At 44.2% G+C, this 20147-nt stretch overlaps 1 protein-coding gene and 1 non-coding gene across 2 annotated transcripts in view; both read left to right on the top strand.

The window, feature by feature from the left end:
* The first annotated feature begins 4347 nt into the window (after window positions 1-4347).
* Window positions 4348-4422, top strand: Trnal-caa (transfer RNA leucine (anticodon CAA)). Its single transcript has one exon. It is a non-coding gene; the product is annotated as a tRNA-Leu (tRNA).
* A 3552-nt stretch (window positions 4423-7974) lies between these two features.
* LOC126161582 (glutathione S-transferase 1-1-like) overlaps window positions 7975-20147 on the top strand; it is an 89888-nt gene continuing 77715 nt past the window's right edge. The window contains exon 1 of the mRNA XM_049917528.1: window positions 7975-8551. The gene's annotated coding sequence lies outside the window, so the exon portion shown is untranslated. The remainder of the gene's footprint in view (window positions 8552-20147) is intronic.

The raw sequence follows: 20147 nt of genomic DNA on the forward strand, positions 1-20147 counted from the left end.
AGCCTTTACCAGTTTACTGGTAGCAATTAGGCAGCAAATTAAAGATCTTCAGATATTGAAAAGCAAGGTACAAGAGTATCATACTAGCTAATGTTACAATTTATAAGAATATTTGGACTTTAGGAATGTAAATTAAGTGAATGTAAATTAAGTGACACATTAATTGTCATACACTGAAGAGCCAAAGAAACACTTACACCTGCCTAATATTGTGTAGGGCCCCCACGAGCATGCAGAAGTTCTGCAACACAATGTGGCATATACTTGACTAATGTCTGAAGTAGTGCTGGAGGGAATTGACACCATGAATCCTGCAGGGCTGCTCATAAATCAGTAAGAGTATAAGGGGGTGGAAATCCCTTCTGAACAGCACATTGCAAGGCATCCCTGATATGCTCAATAATGTTAATGTCTGGGGAGTTTGGTGGCCAGCAGAAGCGTTTAAACTCAGAAGAGTGTTCCTGGAGCCACCCTGAAGCAGTTCTGGACATGTGGGGTGTCGGATTGTCTTGCTGAAATTGCCCAAGTCTGTCGGAATGCACAATGGACATGAATGAGTGCAGGTGATCAGACATGATGCTTACTTACGTCACTTGTCAGAGTCTTATCTAGATGTATCCGAGGTCCTGTATCAGTTCAACTACACACACCCCACACCATTACAGATCCTCCACCAGCTTGAACAGCCCCCTGCTGGCATGCAGGGTCCATGGATTCATGAAGTTGTCTCCATACCATTTACACATCCATCTGCTTGATACATTTCCGGTCATCAACAGTCCAATGTCAGTGTTGACAGGCCTGGGCGAGGTGTTATGCTTTGTGTTGTGTAGTCATCAAGGGTACACAAGTGGGTCTTTAGCTCCGAAAGCCCATATCAATGATGTTTTGTTGAATGGTTCGCACACTGACACTTGTTGATGGCCTGGCATTGGGCTCTGCAGCAATTCCGGAAGGGTTGCACTTCTGTCTCGTTGAACAATTCTCTCCAGTCATCATCGGTCTCATTTTTGCAGGATCTTCTTCCACTCACAGCGATGTTGGAGATTTGGTGTTTTACTGGACTGCTGATATTCACAGTACACTCGTGAAATGGTAATACAGGAAAATCCCCACTTCATCACTGTCTCAGAGGGGCTGTGTCCATTGCTAATGCGCCAACTATAATACCACATTCAAATTCATTGATAACCTGCCATTGTAGCAGCAGTAATTGATCTAACAACTCTGCCAGACATTTACGTTATGTAAATGTTGCCGACCTCAGTGTCATATACTACTTGTTTACATATCCCTGTATTTGAATGTGTGTGCCTATACCACTTTCTTTGGTACTTCAGTGTGTTGCAAATGTTTTTAACTTTTGACCACATATACAGTTGATTGCATTCTCTGAAATCAGCTAAGTTACATAAATGCTAAGTATGAAGTACTATATATAAACAGCAGCTGAGTTGTCCAAGAGGAAGAGGTAGGTGCAGAGGACAATGGATGGTTGCAATCCCTGTACTCAGCTGCTTAATGTAAATGTAATTTTAGTTTATTGTGTACTTTCTGTTGGACAGGTTATAAGTGAAGAGAATTAGTCAAAGACATTTTAATGTCATGAGTGTTTATTACAAATGTCACAGTTGAGTACGTATATTCTGGCAACTAATTTCAAACTGACTGACTCCATTCTCAAGCCTGACCTACTGACGCTGCACTGAAGTGCCTGATCTTAATGACAATCATCTAAAATTTGGAATATATGCACCACACAGTGTCATAGATAAATGTAACAATATACATGTGCTCACTATATAAGTCAGAAACAAACTGATAGGGGTGGATGTTGGAAAGGGGGGAGAAGGTGAGTAAGCTGGGTAGGTGGTCACTTCCAATTGGATCCAACACTTCTGCACTGACATATCCCAAAAGGTTAGGAAATGCTGGGATGATGTCTGGGGCTGTATTACTTACATAATGAGTGTGTTATTGGTTGAGGTCTATATCACTTTGGGGGGATTCCATCAGAAGATTACTGTGGACGTTTACGTCAGCAAGAATAATGTAGATGGAAAAGGCACTGTTTATGTGGAGGAGGAAGTCATAGCGAATGGTGTGGGATATATATGGTGGCTCGGCTAACAGTTAAAGTTCTGAAGAAGACGCAAGGCTAAGGTGTACGATGGAAATATTGTACAAGGGCTTTACCTGAATGAGGATGTTCTTTTGGTGGCTGATTGTAACTCCGCCTCTTGCCAGGTAAAGGGGAGTATCTTTACAGAGTATGATACATAGGGAGATTTTATGGTGTGATAGGGTTGGAGGAAGACTTCATTTCAAATGAAGGTATGGACTTTGTTTTGGGGCTGGGTATGCATAAATAGAGGTCTATTTGTTTGGACAGAAAGTATGTCATGGAACAGGATGCTGTATTACTGTCACACCATGGTACGATTTTTGGAGTGGTCTGTGAGGGCAAGAACAAGAGAGGGTTTAAAGTAGTGTGTCGAGGCAGTTAATGACAAAGTTGACTGGGTTGTGGGAATAGATGGGTTGGGTGCTTAGGTAGAATATGGAATGACCAGTGACGGGGATATCTTTGAGGTAGTGTGGTCATTGGACCAGATGGGTGTTTTGGAGTACAAGTGTCATGAACCTTATAATATCTTGAACAATGGGAGGTGGGTGGAGAGAGTTCTTGGTATGAATAGGATTATCGATGGGTCAGATTGGCGCAATTAGTTTTAATTTGGTAGTAAGGAGTTTGCCTTTTCATTTGGGGATCTGCAGTGTTATCCACTGACTATACAGAAATGAGAAAGATAGTGTGGCCACCACTGAGGAAAACAAGCTTCCTGAACACCACTCTCATGTTATGGCATAAATGATAAAAATAAAACTACATAGTTAGAAGTTGTTTGCGTATGTACGCATACATTTTTATTTTCATGTCAGTTTTTAATGTAAGTGCCTGTTTTCTTTTATTTTTTTTAAAAAAAATAGAAAAGCATTGCTTGTTTTAAATGTGCATTATTCAGTATAACAGCCATCAGGAAAAACACCACTTATTTGTCGACTGATGACTTCAGGTGCTAAGTCCCATAGTGCTCAGAGCCATTTGAACCATTTATTTGTCTATATACAAATACATACATACATACATTAATCATTGTTCCATAGATTATGAATACGAAATTTCATAATGATTTGGATCGTGTCACTTTAACATAGTTTTCATTCACACTTTTTTTTTCAGTTACTCCTCCATATCTAAGAATTCATCTATTAAGTAGAATGAGTTATCATTCATAAATTCTTTTAATTTGCTTTTAAATGTTGGTTGGCTGTCAGTCAGACTTTTAATACTATTTGGCAAATGACCAAAGATTTTTGTGGCAGCATAATTCACCCCTTTCTGTGCCAAAGTGAGATTTAATCCAGAGTAGTGAATATCATCCTTTCTTCTAGTGTTGTAGCTATGCACTTCACTGTTATTTTTGAATTGGAATAGGTTATTAATGACAAATTTCGTAAGTGAATATAAGTATTGCGAAGGTACTGTGAATATCCCGAGTTCCTTAAATAAATGTCTGCAAGGTGATCTTGGGTGGGCTCCAGCTATTATTCTGATTACACACTTTTCTGCAATGAATACTTTCTCTCTTAATGACAAATTGCCCCAAAATATGGTGCCATATGAAAGCAGTGAATGAAAATAGGCATAGTAGGCTAGTTTACTGATATGTTAATCACCAAAATTTGCAATAACTCTAATAGCATAAGTAGCTGAACCTAACCATTTCAGTAGATCATCGATGTGTTTCTTCCAATTCAGTTTCTCATCAATGCACACACCCAAAAATTTTGAGTATTCTACCTTAGCAGCATTCATAGTCTATATTTATCGACGGTGTTGTGCCATTTACTGTACAGAATTGTATGAAACTTCCTGGCAGATTAAAACTGTGTGCCCGACCGAGACTCGAACTCGGGACCTTTGCCTTTCGCGGGCAAGTGCTCTACCAACTGAGCTACCGAAGCACGACTCACGCCCGGTGCTCACAGCTTTACTTCTGCCAGTACCTCGTCTCCTACCTTCCAAACTTTACAGAAGCTCTCCTGCGAAACTTGCAGAACTAGCATTCCTGAAAGAAAGGATATATCAGTGCACACTCCGCTGCAGAGTGAAAATCTCATTCTGGAAACATCCCCCAGGCTGTGGCTAAGCCATGTCTCCACAATATCCTTTCTTTCAGGAGTGCTAGTTCTGCAAGTTTCGCAGGAGAGCTTCTGTAAAGTTTGGAAGGTAGGAGACGAGGTACTGGCAGAAGTAAAGCTGTGAGTACCGGGCGTGAGTCGTGCTTCGGTAGCTCAGTTGGTAGAGCACTTGCCCGCAAAAGGCAAAGGTCCCGAGTTCGAGTCTCGGTCGGGCACACAGTTTTAATCTGCCAGGAAGTTTCATATCAGCGCACACTCCGCTGCAGAGTGAAAATCTCATTCTGGAATTTTCCGAAAGACATTATTTGCAATTTCCTCAATTGATGCTTGCTTCTTGGGTGTGATTACTATACTTGTACCATCATCAAAATGAACTAACTTTGCATCTTCATGAATACAGAGTGGCAAGTCATTCATATATATTAAGAACAATAAGGGACCCAAGACTAAACCCTGTGGGGACACCATTCTTGATACCTCCCCAGTTAGAGGATTCTGCTGGTTTTCATAGACTATCTGTACTGTTAATTTCAACCTTCTGCATTCTTTCAGTTAAGTATGAGTTAACCATTTGTGCACTGTCCCACTCATACCACAATACTTAAGCTTATCTAGAAGGATTCCATGATTCACACAATCAAAAGCCTTTGGGAGATCACAAAGTATCCCAGAGGGTGATGTTCGGTTATTCATTGCATTTAATATTTGATCAGTGAAAGCATATATAGCATTTTTTTGTTGAAAAGCCTTTCTGAAAACCAAACTGACATTTTGTTAGTACTTCATTTTTACAAATATGTGATGCTACTCTTGAATTTATTAATTTTTCAAGAATTTTGGATAACGATGTCAGAAGTGAGATTGGGCGATAGTTGTTAGCATCAGATCTATCCCCTTTTTTATGCAATGGTTTAACATTAAAATATTTCAGTCTATCTGGAAAAATTCCCTGTTTCAGTGATCTACTACATATGTGGCTGGGAATCCTACTTATTTGTTGGGAACAAGTTTTTAGTACTCTGTTGGAAATGCCATCAATTCCATGTGAGCTTTTACTTTTGAGTGAATTTATTGTTTTCCTCATTTCAGTACGAGAGATGGGTTGAATTTCAGTTTTATCAAATTGCGTAGGTACTGCCTCTTCCATATACTGCCTTGCCTTTTCTAATGAATAGATGGAACCTATTTTCTCTACAACACTTAAAGATTATTAAAAATGTTTTCTACTTCTGACTTCTTGTTAACAAACTTTTCATTGTGTTTGATAGAAATATAGTCTTCCCGTGCTCTTGGTTGCCCTGTTTCCCTTTCACAATATTCCAAATTGTTTTAATTTTATTATCAGATGTGCTAATCTCAGACATAATGTACATACTTCTGGACTTTGTAATAACTTTTCTTAATACAGTGCAGTAGTTTTTATAATGTTTCATTGTTTATGGATCATTACTCCTCCTAGCTATAAGATACAATTCCCTTTTCTGTTTACAAGATATTTTTATCCCTTTAGTAAGCCATGGCTTTTTACATGGTTTCTTAGAATTATGTTTCACTGTTTTCTTAGTGAAACTGTTTTCAAATATACTCACACAGGTATCATGAAATAGGTTAAATTTTAAATTAGCATCATGTTCCCTGTGCACCTTATACCAGTCTAACTGTTGCAAGCTTTCCCTAAAATTTTAAAGTGTTAAATCGTTAATGGAACGCACTATTTTGGAGGGCTTTTTTTGCATTGCTGTATGGAGCTATATCATAAACTGTAACTTGCTGTGCATCGTGATCAGACAGACCATTCTTAACAGGAAAAGTTTTTATTTGATTGAATTTATCTTGGTCTATGAAAATGTTATCTATCAGTGTGCTGCTTTCCTGTACCACCTGAGTAGGAAAATCATTAACTGATATCAAATTGAAAGAACCAGGTAATACTTCAAGGTCAAGCTTTCTATCTGACTCTTTCAGAAAATCTACGTTGAGATCCCCACAAACAATTTGCTTTCTTTTGTCTGACAGGTAGCACAACAAAGAATCCAAGTTTTTCAAAAATAGTTGAAAATTTCCCAATGGGGACCTATATGTGGCTAAAATTATAAAAGTACCTTTATTTAGTTTAAGCTCATATGCACGTGCTTCTATGTGTTGCTCCACACAAAATTTTTTAGTTTCCAAATTTTTCACACTATGACTGATTTTAACATATATGGCAACTCCTCCTCCCTCCATAGTGTCTCTACCTACATGTGCTGAAAGCTTATATCCACCTACATTTACCATTTCCACACATCTGCAGCACTTATAATTTGTGACATGGGCATATTGTACAGGAAAAACTACAGCAGGATACATTTCGTATCAAGTAATGTGAAGAATCAGCACGTGACTATCTCTGAAACAGTTTTTGTTTACGATGAAATACATTTTGCAAGGAGTGTTAACACCTCATACCACATATGTATAGGATGGCCATTTTGGCCCAAGAAAATTTCTGCTGGTACCATCAGAGTTGCCCCACACTGTAACACTGTAGCTCACATACTTATGGGCATAGATATTGTACCCTACATAAGAAGTAGCTGTTTCTTACTAATGGTGGTCTTTAATTTTGTGGTAAGTACAACCCATGGTATAGTTTGTTGCATATGTTATTTGTCCAAGTATTGTAGTTCAGATTGGTGACAAGGTGGAAACCAAATAATTTGTGACAGAGTCTTTGCTCTGATAGTAATTAACTACTGCTTTTAGGGTACTATGCTTTCTGTAACATACCACTATTGCTGTTGTTTAATATTAACTCATTTCTCTGAAAAAGAGAAGATTCTTTCTCCATCGATTGCATTCTTTTGCTGCATAACCTCTGTCTCATTAAGGGAAGTAATAAATAATACACCAGTATGGTACTTTTAGAGTTGCAAAAACGTTCAAAATATTAAAAGTTTGTAAAGTGCAGAACAATTCATAACTAACTGTGGGCCTATCTGAATCATCCACCACCACTGCAATAGATGCCAAACGCAATTTTAAATAGGCCGTACATAAAAAGAAAGGGGGAAACAATTTAAATTTATGTTAGTAGATTTTCTTTCACTTAAAGTACCGCAGCATCTGTCTTGTCTCCACAATTTTCTGTACGTAGGTATTTAACCACCTCGAAAGATGTACGTCACAGCAATGACAGAATGGCAAGAGTATTTTACATAGAGGTTTGTAAATGTTTTGTGCTATGAAGAAGCCAAGTTGCCCCAAAAATTTATGCAATAGCGCAGAAGTGATTCTACTTGTGGGCATAATTTGATAGGTACACATTTTAAAATAATGACAATTCGTCCTGTGATTGGCGCAGTGACATCTTCCTGGGATGGGATATTGTAATTCAAATTTATTGCTTTACTTTTTTACTCACACGTATCTGCTTTACTACGAATTACCAACATTGTTAGTTACCGTACTAGGCTCTATAAACAATACTGTACAACATATTTTATATCCCGATACCTCAGCCCACGTTTTTCTTCACCATACGTCGAAAATAAATTGTACTAATCACTTATTTGCTGTAAGATATCACAAATTACGTTAAACGCAAAGCACCTGCAGTTAATACAGCACATCGGCCGGTGCAGAAATGTTGGAGACGTCATGTTACATTGTCATCCTTTATAACTAATGCTACGTTACCGACAAACCCCCCCCCCCCCTTCTCTCCACACCAGTTGTTTCTTTTGCAATGCCACAGAAAGCAATTGTTTCAGTTTATGCATCAGTTTCCATGACGTCTATTGAGGGCAGTGTTCAACATTATTACTGTGCGTGATTACATCTCTGAAGGTACGCTAGGCCGTATACGATTCGTAATGTACATCCTTTTCACACGAAATGCCGTTTCAAGTAAGTGCATAAGTAAACACGTTGGATGTTCTCCGTGACAGCAGGTGAGGAGATGCCACATGTGACTGCAATACCTGAATTAAATGGATGATTACAACTGTACTGATTGCCGACTGTTCGCTGTGCAGTACTTGTTCTCGATATATCCTTATAGTTAATTCATGTCATCCTACGAGTGTGGTGTATGAAATTCTTCCTACCTATAACAACTACATTTACACCTTCCACGATTCTTGTCCTCGTTTTACGTGGGCTGCTTCGCTGTCAACATGTTCAGCTGGCTGGAAGCGGGCATTGCTCCGTGGTATTACGTCACGTGACCGTCAAGGACAAGCTCCTTAAACACAAAGCAAGCAATGCCGCACCGGTGTCGAGATTCGTCTGAAGGTACGAGAGGAAACACAGCGTGTTCAGTTCGGGGCGCGCTGTTATAAGAGACGACAGTGAGGACGAAGAGGTTAGTCGTTACAAATAAGAAAAGAATTTTTCAGTTATTTGGTTTAGTGTTTCTCACCCAAGACGTGTACAGTTCTGAATCCTTTTAAAAAGTACCTTGTGTGCTGTATCTTTGTTTAAATTTATTTACAGCAAAGTCTTCGGTTGTAGAATGCAGTTATCTACCAAAGGAGCAAAATGCTTAGTGCAGTCTTCAATGTGTGATTACTTCGAATTGAAGCTGTGTGAGAAATACTGTATTTGAAATGCTAACACTTATGTTATTCTCTTACGAAAAATAGAAATTAAACAACGGGAAATACGCGAAGAAAAAGCCTTTCCCAAATTATGTCCTGTCTTAAAACTTTGCAAATGCTTTAGACTGTACGAATAGAATGAGAGACTGTTAGACTAACTTCTCGACAGGGTCGTTAGACGAAGTACAGTACTAGTCCATGAAAAGGATTATGATAAGGGATTAGTGTGGCGTTTTCAAAGATTTATTCTGGCATTTACCAGGAATAATTTAAATTTGCACTGTATTTGATAGGCTGTGTCGGGATATGACGTCCCCTCCTCCCGAATATGAGTATGGTGTCCTACTGACTTCAGAGGTGGAAATCTAAGCGGTGTCTTACTTTTCGTGTTTTTTTTTTCCGCGACTGTTCTCTATACATAGCTTTAGTCTGCGGTCCAACGCCCTTCATGAGACAGCGAACGATGTTAGATCAAATCGCCATACGTTAGTGTCTATATCGTTTGTTGTGATTAGCCGAAATCATGTAAGGGATGCGTTTCATGTTGCAATCTGACTCGTGAGAGGCCGAAGGAGGTACGATCTTTCCACGGTGAAAACTGTTTCTGGAAATTTCGTGAAAAATATCGCGTCATTCTTCGAATGCCTGCCAGCTAAGACTTTTGGCGTTTCAGTTAAATTCTCCCAAACAGTCAAACAAGCATGTGACCATTCGCATTGCCCTTCTTCGTGTACGTTCGACGTTTACTGCTAACCCAGTTTGTCTCACTCACCAGAGACTCATTACACTATTGGCCGTAAAGGTGCTTAGGAAGCTATTCCCTTCGTAACCAAACTCCCGATTTCCATTTTTCTACCATCTACTTCTGTACTCCACAAGCCACCTTAGGGGTACGGTGCTTCATGCATCGAGCACCGTTGTCACTGTCCCGTCCCAGACGTGAATGGTGCACGGGAATGACAACCATTGGTAAGCCTCCGTAAGATCTCAGAAGTGTCTAATTTGACCTTCATGGTCATTACGCAAGATAAATGTTGAAAGAAGCAATATTGTTTGATTCTTTTAGGAGTATTATCTCTCGGAATTTTAACAGTAAATCACAACCTGATGAATAATGCGTCTATCTACAATTTCTCTATATTAAAGGCTAGTTACCTGTCTGTTAACCCTATTGAAGTATATGAAAGTCCTCCTGAATGAGATTTTCACTCTGCAGCGGAGTGTGCGCTGATATGAAACTTCCTGGCAGATTAAAACTGTGTGCTGGACCGAGACTCGAACTCGGGACCTTTGCCTTTCGCGGACAAGTGCTCTAGGAGACGAAATACTGGCAGAAGTAAAGCTGCGAGGATGGGACGTGAGTCGTGCTTCGGTAGCTCAGATGGTGCCAGCACGGTAGCTCAGCGTGTTCGGTCAGAGAGAGCTGGTTGGTCCCTGTAATAAAAAAACTGACTGAAAGGATCAACAACGAACTTCAACGGATGTCATGTGACGTCCGCTACGACAAAATACAAAAAAAGATGGTAGAGCACTTGCCCGCGAAAGGCAAAGGTCCCGAGTTCGAGTTTTGGTCCGGCACACAGTTTCAATCTGCCAGGAAGTTTCATGAAAGCACTGCCAGCAAAGTTATGTTAATAAGATTAATAGTAAATGGCAGTTTAATCCCTTGGTACACAGCAGCTATTAGTTGTGTGTGTGTGTGTGTGTGTGTGTGTGTGTGTGTGTGTGTGTGTGTGTGTGTGTGTGTAGGTAGCCCTACATATCATAACGTGCTCTGCACTCTTACTCTCAACAAATTTTCAGTTCGATAATATTTCCTAGGCTTGATCGCGAAATAGACTAAGAAGGCAAGAAAAAGATCGGAGTGAACTGCAGTAGACAAACGGGCAATATGGAAACGGGTTAGCTTCATATAAATGTAGGTAACTCTAACACACATAGACAGAAATTCCCTACAAACGGCATCGAGGAAGAATAGCAGATCCTGAAAGAAACAAAATCTAGAACTAGGCATACCGGTATTTCATTGTTCGTGAAAGAAATTAAGGGATTAGATCAATCTTGTGGATTGCGGCAGATGGCAAATAGACTAAAAACCGGTGCCCAAGTGGAACAATCAATTAGCACTGAAACAGGAGTCGGAAACCATGTCAAATGGTCACACACAAGATTATCGCTACGAGGTGCTGGGCAGACCGTGTCTCTATTATTTTACGTTTCGAAAATCAGTAACCTACGTAAGTTTTAATTCAAAAGTTTTGCTATTGTTGTTGTAATGAGTGCGATAGTTTCGGTCAGTGAAATGAACATTCGCCGCCAGTTACTCGCCTTTGGGCGACATTATGCTTTTAGCTTTAGTACAATTCTATTATTAAACTTTCTTTTAACTGAAATCATCTGTAAATTGTCAGCGTGCAAACATATTTAAACACAAATTATCAGTTATTAAATTGGCTTGTTCTTAATCACTGCGATGTATCGTGCAAATGACACATGGAACACGTGACTTAATAAACGAAACTAAAATATTCGTGACTTTCAGGCAATCGCGTGCATGATCTTGGCCTCGAACATAGAACTGGGTGCAGTGTTACCCAAGGTGAGTAGCTAAATGCTGGCGCCGAATGTGTACTTACTGACGGGAACTATTGCAGTCATTATACCGGCACCAATAATACGCCTAATGGACTGAAACTATACAGAGCTTCTCCCGAGGCCAAAATCGTGCACACGCATGTCTACAGGTCAGGAATATTTTCTTACCTTTTAATAAGCTACATGCCCTTATTGCACGATACATCGCTGTGATGGGGAAGGAGTCAGTTTACTTACTGGTAATTTCTGTTTAAATATGGTTGCATGCTGACCATTTGTAGATGAGTCACGTAACAGAAAAAGTTTAGCTTAATAACAGAATTTCAAACAAGCTAGAAGTTCAGACAAATATTCTTCTGTCCCCCTGCGGGTTCGGGGGTTAGAATAGGCCCGCGGTATTCCTGCCTGTCGTAAGAGGCGACTAAAAGGAGTCTCACATGTTTCGGCCTTATGTGATGGTCCCCTCTCGGGTTTGACCTCCATCTTTCTAAATTATTCCGAAGAGCGAGCCAATTGGGGAAGGGCGCCTTACGTGGTGCACTGTATCCGTCGTGCATTGACACCTTTAGCCGGCTTTTTCGTCGTTGCAATGGTGTCCCGCTCGTTTTCCATCTCTTGGGCGAGGATACGTCCCTGGGTGCGATTCCCACGCTGCACTCTGCAGTGTTTCTTTTAACTGCGACGACGACCTTGGACAGTTTTGCACCTAAGATCCAGCACGGTAGCCAGTCCGTTGTGGTGGGGCCGCCATGTACCCTCTTGGTTGTAGCCCCCTGACAACACAGGGATCGCTCTACTGATGCCTGCGCCGTTAACTCCCCACGTATGCCAAGGAGTAGATGCCCGTCTCCCTGGGGCATCAGGACTCCCGGCAATGGCCATCCTGCCAGGTGGCTATTGCTGCGGCTGGGTGGCGCCCGTGGGGAGGGCCCTTGGTCGGAGTAGGTGGCATCAGGGCGGATGACCCGCAATGAAGCGTGGTACATCATCTCTCGCTGGCGGCCAGCCGCCAGCAGTCTCTAAGCGTTCTCGGGCTCAATTTAATGCTGAAAAGTACAATCCGAAAACGTTCCCCTCTCTGGCCACGCCGTGGGAGGAGCGTAAGTCTCAGGATGGAGGTAATAGTTATTCGCCCCGATTCTTAGTTTGTACGAGAGCTGATGGGGAGTCTTTTCTCTCCACAAAGCCTCAGTTCTTCGTCGAGCATTTAGAGGACAAGTTTGGGGAGGTGGAGGGCTTGTCAAAAATGCGCTCTGGATCGGTCCTGATCCAAACGGCATCCTCTGCCCAGTCACGACGGTTGCTTGCTTGTGACAAGTTGGGGGATGTTGCTGTTACGATCACGCCGCATAAGAGTTTAAATATGGTTCAGGGAGTTATTTACCATAAGGAGCTTCTTTTGCAGTCTGATGACGAGCTGCACGCCAACTTAGAGCGCAGGGGTGTACATTTCGTCCGGCGCGTTCATCGGGGTCCGAAGGAAAATCAGATAGCTACCGGTGCCTTCATCTTGGCCTTCGAGGGTGATACGTTACCGGAAAAGGTCAAGGTGATGGTCTACCGATGTGACGTCAGGCCCTATATTCCTCCCCCGATGCGGTGCTTCAAGTGCTGGAAGTTCGGCCATATGTCTTCCCGCTGCACTTCCAGCCTCACATGTCGAGATTGCGGACGACCGTCTCATCCCGATACTCCATGTGCCCCGCCTCCCATCTGTGTCAACTGCGGGGAGCACCATTCACCTTGCTCGCCTGACTGCAAAGTCTTTCAGAAAGAGCGCAAAATTATGGAATATAAGACCCTGGACCGGCTGACCTATACTGAGGCCAAAAGGAAATATGACAGACTCCATCCTGTGAGAATGACTTCTTCTTATGCAGCTGCTACGACAACTGTGCTAGCCCCATCAGTTTCGAGACTTCCAGCCAGCTCGATAAGCAATAAGACTCCTCCTGCCCCCTTGCCCGTGCGGGGCTCTACCCAACCGGTTGCTCCTGCACCACCTACCTCAGGAGCAACCTCCTCCCACCCGTCGGGGACGTCCGTCCCCGCTTCTCAGCCGGAGAAGCGTCTAACTTCTTCGGCTACTCTCGCCCGTAAGAGTTCCCTTGGGACCCTCCCTTCCCAGGGTTCCACCAGCGGGAAGGATGACGGCCGCCAGTGGCATAAGTCCTCACCAGCGGCCGGGCATAGGGCTTCACGATCCTCCTCTGTCCCGGAGACTGAATCGGTGAAGCCTTCCCAGCCGGTGCAACCCAAGGTTCAGCGAGAGAAGTCCAAGAGAAAGACCTCTAAGGCCAAAGAACTTGCGGTGGCGCCAACCCCACCGCACCTTTCGCGCTCTGCGTCTGAGGATGCAGTCGAGATTCTAGCGTCCGCTGAGGACCTTGATCTCGCTGGTCCCTCAGACGCCATGGATGCCTCTCGTACGGGTACTGAATTGGTGGCAGTGAGTGAACAAGCTGCGTAAATTGCCTTCCCAGTCCTTTCACGCCTTTCTCAGCCATGGACAATATCATCCTCCAGTGGAACTGCGGCGGTTTTTTCCACCATCTAGCTGAGCTCCAACAACTTATCAGCCTTCACCCTTTCTTCTGCATTGCTCTTCAGGAAACTTGGTTTCCAGCAATGCGAACCCCCGCCCTCCGTGGCTATCGGGGTTATTATAAGAACCGGGCAGCATATGAAAGGGTGTTGGGTGGCGTCTGCCTCTATGTCCTTCACACTCTGCACAGCGAGTTTGTCCCTCTCCACACACCTTTAGAGGCTGTCGCTGTTCGGGTGTGGAAGCCACAGGATGTTACCGTCTGCAGTCTTTACCTTCCACCGGATGGTGATGTCTCGCAGCATGTCCTGGCTGCGCTGATAGCCCAATTGCCTCCACCTTTCTTGCTATTGGGCGACTTCAACTCCCATAACCCTCTGTGGGGTGGGTCAGTGGCAACAGGTCGAAGCGCCATCGTTGAGCATTTATTGTCGCAGCTCCATCTCTCGATTTTAAATGATGGTGCCTTCACACACTTCAGTGTGGCGCATGGCACATACTCCGCCATTGACCTTTCAATATGTAGCCCTAGCCTCTTACCGTCTGTCCAATGGAGTGTGCATGACGACCTGTGTGGTAGTGACCACTTTCCGATCTTTCTGTCACTACCACCAGCATCACTCTTCTGGGCGCCCTAGCAGATGGGCTATGAATAAGGCTGACTGGGACTTGTTCTCCTCCACTGCCGCTCTTGAGTCTCTCTCTAATGAGGACATTGATGCGGAGGTTCAATCGGTCACCATCGGCATCGTTACTGCCGCCGAATCTGTCATTCCCCGTTCTTCTGGGTCCCCTCGGCGGAAGGCTGTGCCTTTGTGGTCGCCTGAGATCGCTGAAGCGATTAAAGATCGCCGGCGGGCGCTCCAGCGTCACAAGCGACATCCCTCCTTAGACTACCTTATCGCCTTCAAACGGCTGCGTGCGCGGGCCCGCCTCCTTATCCGTCAAGGCAAGAAGGAGTGCTGGGAGCGGTATGGGTCCACCATTGGCCTCCATGTCACTCCTTCGCAGGTCTGGGCCAAGATTCGACGCGTCTACGGCTATCGGACCCCTGCCAGCGTCCCTGCGCTCTCACTGAATAGAGCAGTTTGTACTGACTCCGACGTCATTGCCAATCGCTTAGCAGAGCATTTTGCTATGAGTTCCGCTTCTGCGAATTACCCCCAGGCCTTCCGCTCCATTAAAGAGCGGATGGAACGTCGGAGCCTTTCGTTTCGCACCAACCACCCAGAATCTTACAATGCTCCATTCAGTGCGTGGGAATTTCGCAGTGCCCTAGCTGCTTGCCCTGATACCGCTCCTGGGCCAGATGGCATCCACTGTCAGATGCTGAAACACCTTTCAGTGGACTGCCAGCGGCGCCTTCTCGATCTTTACAACCGTCTTTGGGTCGAGGGGGTGTTTCCGTCGCAATGGCGGGAAGGCGTTGTCATCCCCGTTTTGAAACCTGGAAAGACCCCTCTGGAGGTGGACAGCTACCGCCCCATTAGCCTCACCAACGTTCTTTGTAAGCTTCTCGAACGTATGGTGAGCCGGCGCTTAAATTGGGTACTGGAGTCTCGGGGCCTTCTGGCTCCGTCTCAGGGTGGGTTCCGGAAAGGCCGCTCCTCCGCCGACAATCTGGTGAGCCTGGAGTCGGCCATCCGTACTGCCTTTGCCCGCCGTCAGCACCTGGTCGCTGTCTTTTTCGACATGCGGAAGGCGTATGATACGACATGGCGTCATCACATCCTTTCTACGCTTCATGGATGAGGTCTTCGGGGCCCTCTGCCGATCTTTATCCGCAATTTCCTGTCGTATCGTACCTTCCGCATGCAAGTCGCAGCCTCCTATAGTTCCACCCACGTCCAGGAGAACGGTGTGCCACAGGGTTCTGTTTTAAGTGTCTGCCTGTTTTTAATAGCCATCAACGGGCTCGCTGCGGCCGTGGGAAATTCTGTCTCTGCTTCCCTGTATGCTGACGACTTCTGCCTTTATTACAGCTCTACTGGCATTGCAGCTGTTGAACGTCAGCTACAGAGCGCTATCCGTAAGGCGCAGTCTTGGGCTGTAGCGCATGGGTTTCAGTTTTCGGCAGCCAAGACCCGCGTTATGCATTTCTGCCGGCGCCGAACAGTCCATCCTGAGCCGCGGCTTTATCTTGCCGACGAACTCCTTGCTGTGGTGGAGACCCACAGGTTTTTGGGGGTGGTTTTCGATGCCCGGTTGACTTGGCTGCCTCATATCCAGCAGCTTAAACAGATGTGTTGGCGGCATCTAAACGCTCTGAGATGCTTGAGCCACACCCGCTGGGGCGCCGACCGCTCTACCCTGTTGCGGCTCTACCAGGCGTTAATCCAGTCCCGTCTGGATTATGGGAGCCTGGCTTACGGCTCAGCATCCCCATCTGCGTTACAGGTGCTGGACCCAATTCTCCACAGCGGGATACGCCTTGCCACTGGTGCTTTCCGCACCAGCCTTGTGGACAGCGTACTAGTGGAGGCAGGTGTACCTCCACTGCGGTTCCGGCGCCAACGTTTGCTGGCCGCTTATGCTGCCCATGTTCTAAGCTTGCCCGGGCATCCAAATTATCGTGTCCTGTTCTCGCAGTCAGTCGTCCATCTGCCAGACCGTCGGCCCCGGTCAGGTTGTCCGATCGCCGTACGCGTCAAGGAGCTTCTCTGCGGGCTTGGGTTTTTCCCTGTTCCACCTCCTTTCCGGGCGCCTCTGCATACACCCCCGTGGTGTGTTCCTCGCCCTTGCCTTCGGCTCGACTTGGCACAGGGCTCGAAGGACTCGGTCCCTCCAGAGGCCTTCCGCCGCCGCTTTTATTCCATCCTGGCCACGTATCAGGGCTCTGGAATTGTTTACACCGACGGTTCGCTGGTTGCTGGTCATGTCGGGTATGCGTTAACTCTAGGGGACCATTCCGAACAACGGTCCTTGGCGGCTGGCTGCAGCGTTTACACTGCTGAGCTAGTCGCCATCTTTCGAGCCCTAGAGTATATCCGCTCCTGCTCAGGTGAGTCCTTCGTTATCTGTAGCGATTCCCTGAGCGGTTTACAAGCTCTCGACCAGTGTTTTCCTCGTTCTCGTCTGGTGATGGCTATCCATGAGTCCCTGCATACTCTTGCGCGTTGCGGCCACTCTGTGGTCTTTGTGTGGACCCCCGGTCATGTCGGTATCCCGGGCAATGAACATGTTGACCGCCTGGCGAAAGAGGCCACGAGTAAACCATCTCTGGGTGTTGGCCTCCCAGCGGCTGATTTGCGGGCAGTCCTCCGCCAAAAAGTTTTTGCGCTTTGGGACGCTGAATGGCGCGATCGGATTACACCCAATAAACTCCGTGCCATTAAGGAGACGACGACTGTGTGGCGGTCCTCCATGCGAGCCAACCGCAGGGACTCAGTCGTCCTTTGTCGGCTCCGCATTGGCCACTCCCGGCTAACACACAGTTATTTACTGTGCCGGGAGGACCCTCCTGTATGTCGCTGCGGGGCGGCTTTGACGGTGGCCCACATTCTGTTGGCCTGCCCCCTTTTAGCTGTGGTCAGGCAGACATTTGCGCTGCCTGATACGCTCCCTGCCGTTTTATCTGATGACCCTGTTATGGTTGCCATAGTTTTACGTTTTATTAGGGCAGGGAGTTTTTATTCTTTCATCTGAGTGTTTCTGTTTTATTTTATTTTTTGTGTTGATTCTGGCCTTTGGCCTATGATTTTAAACTGATCTTTTAATGTGTTTCTAAGTGGTTGGCTTTTCCTTTTTTATTTCTATGGTCGGCCAACCACTGTCACACTCTGTGTGGTTTTAGTTCGTTTTGTCTTGTCTTTGTCTCCGTTTCTCTTGTTCTGTATCGTCTGTGATCTATTCTGTTCCTCGTTTTTATTCTCTGTGGGTGTTCTTTGTATTTGGAAAAAGGGACCGATGACCGTAGCAGTCTGGTCCCTTTCATCCCCCAAACCAACCAACCAACCAAATAAATATTCTTCTGTGAAATAGGAGTTGCACAGAAGGAATTATTTTAACTTACTTCCAGTTTAGCTTTGCTATTTGCCAGGCATTTAATATCCTAGGATAAGTCATCAAAGATTTTGGTAGCACTATTATTCGCCCATTTCTGAGCCGAAGTTAGTTTTCATAAAACGTAATATAAATTTTTGTATTGCAGTTAAGCACTTCCTTTTTCCTTCTGAAATCTACTAGTTCATTTACAATAAATCTCACAGGAGAAAATATTTACTTTGATGTGCCGTACTGTTACGATCGTCACTTGGGCCTGCTTATCACAACACACACAACTTTACTCCATATGTAACCTGTGGACTATTCCTTCTTTTAGTCAAGTTGTGCAACAAAATACTTTTTTTTCTGCCCATTTAATCTTCAGCATTCTTCTGCAGTACCATATTTCAAAAGCTTATATTTTCTTGTCGATGCCACTGAGCATATTTCATTTACATGATAGTATAAACTCGAGACACTTTCTGAAAAGACTTCCGAACACTTCCGTTTTATTTCAATGGTATTTTCCCCCCTTTTTTTCAGAAACACCTTTCTTGTTATTGCCAGTCTGGCTATAATATCCTCTTTATACCTGTCATCGTCAGTTTCTTTTATGCACAAATAGCGAATCTCGTCTTTTACTTTTAGCGTGTCACTATCTGGTAAGGACTCGCTTCGAGTTGGGGAAAAAGGTAATCATCTCATCTGTGTAGCATCTAACTTACTCAAAGTATGTTGTTATAAAATACAATTGGCTTTCGCTTTCGGGTGCAAAGAGGAATAGTTTTGAGGTTGACCCACACGCGAACATAGGCCGCCTATACATATAGTACGAGGAACATGAATCTTTTAAATTCACTCCGCAGCATTGAAATGGTTTGCATTTTGATATATTGCTAGTTACAGTGTACATTAATCTTACTGGAAATTGCAGCCTTTTAAAGCTGAAGAGTAAGTTACTTGAACTGAGTAGAATTCGTGGCATGAACGCTCACTTGCTTTTTAATTTTACGGTTAATATTTCCGCTTTTATGATGATTACAAGCTCTCTTTCAAGATGACATACCGGGAACATTGAGCAAATTTAAGATCTGTTGGCAAGTTTATGCATCCGTTTTGGTTCGTAATAATGTTAATGGATGTAAATATTTCTTTTTTGCTGTGGTATCGTATTCCGTATTCGCTAAAATGCTTGTTGAACTGTCATGTCTTCTCATAAGATGTTGGCAACGAAACGTCAGGAGGAAGAATTTCTACTGTTCGATCACGGCCTCGTAGCCCGGAAGTTTCAATTAACGTCATGTTTTGTTGCTAAAATTATTCGCACACATAACTCTATTTACGTAGTCTCTCTCTACATCTACGTCTGTGGCTGGAATGTTCACTGAAAACTGCTCCCTTTCATGATCTAGTGGCGAATGAGCTGTGGGAGGAACGATTATTAGTAAGCACCCCTGTGAGCTTGAATTTCTCTAATTTTACCTTCAGTGTGTTTTCTTGAGATTTAGCCTACCTAAGAGGAAGCAATATATTTGTTGACTATTCTAAGGACTTACCCTCTCGGAATGTTAACAGTGAACCACACAGTGACACAGAACGACTCTCTTGTAGCGTATGCGACTGGAATTGGCTGATTGTCAGGGATGCTTTCGCTCTTAGTAAACGCACCTGCAACGAAACGCGCTACTCTTCTTTGGATTTTCTCTTCTTTCTCTATCAGTTCTCTTTAATACGGATCTCAGAACGACGAGCAAATTTTAAGTATCTATCGAACGGGGTTTTTGTAAGTTATCTCCGTCGTGGGTAGATTACACTTAACGAGAATTCTTCTAATGAATCTGTCTAGCGTCTGCCTTACCTGCGATCTGCTATTCTTCAGGAAAATTAAAGAGACCTTTGGAGGAAAGAGAACCACTTGTATGAATATCAAGAGCTCAGATGGAAACCCAGTTCTAACCAATGAAGGGAAAGCAGGAAGATGGTAGGAGTATATAGAGGGTCTATACAAGGTCGATGTACTTGAGGACAATATTATAGAAATGGAAGAGAATGTAGGTGAAGATGAAATGGGAGATACGATACTGCGTGAAGAGTTTCACAGAGCACTGAAAGACCCGAGCCGAAACAAGGCCCCGGGAGTAGCTTCGCTGATGACATTGTAATTCGTGTCTTGAAAGGAGGATATAAGATGAGCATCAACAAAAGCAAAACGAGGATAATGGAATGTAGTCGAATTA

The sequence above is a fragment of the Schistocerca cancellata genome, chromosome 2 (genome assembly GCF_023864275.1).
Source record: "Schistocerca cancellata isolate TAMUIC-IGC-003103 chromosome 2, iqSchCanc2.1, whole genome shotgun sequence".
NCBI lineage: Eukaryota > Metazoa > Arthropoda > Insecta > Orthoptera > Acrididae > Schistocerca > Schistocerca cancellata.